Below are 2154 nucleotides of genomic sequence, written 5' to 3'. Positions count from 1 at the left end.
GAGCAGGCACGTGACCTTTGTTTCCCATAAATTCTGCACTGCACATGGGATTTCCAGCCTTGGAACAGCCACAGAAAGATCCAACAGCTAAAAATCAGAGTGAAAATCAGGGATAACCATTCTCATCCTTCCCATTATGGACTCTTTCAGACCTGTTAATCAGCTTCTTCCTTTTATGGCCCACCTTACTGAAGTGGTATCTACCCTGGCCTGTGTGCTGCAGAAAATCCACAACTAGGACACCAATAATGAGCGTAACAGAGAATTGCCGCACAGTATAAAAGAAAACTAGAAGAGGCTAAGGCGACGGAGTCAGTTTAGAAATGGACCAAGCAAACCATGGTGACCCAGCCAGCTTGTATGTGTGCATTTCACAGGGATATGAGAAGGCAACATTATCAGAGTTTAACAATTTAAACTGTGTCACATTGAGAAAGACACAAGATTTACTGTACTGGATTAGATTATGCAGAAGCAGCCCCTTGTGACTCTGTTGTGCTGTCCTGCATAGGAGCAGACCCTGAGTTCTAACACTTCCATCCCACACTGTGAGTCAATGATTTATTCTGTAAGCTTGCTTAGTAGCATGTCCAAGCAATTTTTGCAAAATTTGCAAAAGAAAGTGATCTTCAAGCCCGTTTACTGGCATACACAAGTTTCTAGAGCATACTGGAGAACTGGGATACATACAGTTGACCAGAAATTTTTTCTATACACCTAAAGGTCATGACTCCAAAGAATCCTCTTTTGTTTCTAGCTTTAAACACCTTTGTACCTAAGCAGACACTCCTGCCATTGCAGGGCACTTAGCACATACTGATAAACAAGCCAAAGTCTCAGATACATGCTGAAGGATGCGTAAGGTAAACAGGTAGACTGTTTTGCACTTTACAACAGAGGATCAGAAAAATACATTCCTACTGCTAGTTAATGTCCAACATTACTGTCCAAGAGACTGTCAAGAAAATTAAGGAAGGAGGGAACCTGTAGAGTTAGCATGAATATTTCAAAAGATGCATTAGTGAATAATACATGTATAATATATGTGCAAATATAACAGCCACCTTTTAGTATAAAAAAAGGTATTTTAGTTCATTAGAAAGGATCTCCCACATGGCAAATTGTAAAAATAAACACAGTATGCATATCATCAGATTATTTACAGAATTCTATACGCAAGAAAATTTTTTCCACTTGACCACGCTTCTGAAATGCTCTTAATTATTGGTGGCAAGGGATGAAAAGGAAAAAGCCTGACTCAGTTTGCATGACTGACAATGAGGAAAAAAAGGCTTTTGGTCAGTTGAACAAATGTGATCTGGAGTCACTGACACGTAAATGTGAAATCTCCCAGGGAGAAGAGTTACTTTTCAAAATAAAGTCATGCTTTGAATTCTGGGAAAAGCAGAAGGTTGACAACAGATCTTCTAATTCAAATATATTCTGAAAACCTACTGAGTATTACTGCAACATCAGCCTATTGCAATTAGAAAACACAACCTATTCTTGCACAAAACGGGTATGGAACTGTGCATCCGGAAGCATGTGTTTAAAGACTGCCCACTGAGAGCGTGCCACTGATAGAAAGCTCCCAATGGAAAGAACTCCCATAAAACACACAGCTTTCAGCAAATTCTCACAACTGTCACAAATGGTTGATCCCGCCAAATACTGGTAATTGAGATCTATTCTCCAAATGACAGCTACTCTCTAGGTTGTCTTAGTGATTCAGGCAACACGTGGAAGTGAGGTCTGGTTTCTGCCAGAGCCTCTCTGTAACCTCAAAGGGACATGATGTTGTATTTCAAAACATCAAACTGATTCTTTAAATCAGTGTGCAAGAGAGAAGGAGGATTTATGAGGAAGTCAAATGCAGCACTAGTCCCTTTCGCTTCCTAATTCAATACCAAATTGAGCATAACAGCACTCATGTAGCAATCCTTACAGCAGAAATTACTCATCAGAGCAAACAGCAGTCATCATATGTTTGTACAGGAGCTAGCACTTCCTCCCACTGGTATGAGAAAGTGAAAAGTACCCCACTGAAGAATTTTGAGCAATGAGTCAAACATTAGATGCAGTGAAGAGAACATACAGAAACCCCTACAAGAGCAGCAAGGGAGAGACCACTGAGATCCCAACTCTCCCACCAAA

The sequence above is a fragment of the Harpia harpyja genome, chromosome 9, assembly GCF_026419915.1.
Source record: "Harpia harpyja isolate bHarHar1 chromosome 9, bHarHar1 primary haplotype, whole genome shotgun sequence".
Lineage (NCBI taxonomy): Eukaryota > Metazoa > Chordata > Aves > Accipitriformes > Accipitridae > Harpia > Harpia harpyja.
Note: the sequence above shows the minus strand (reverse complement) of the source record.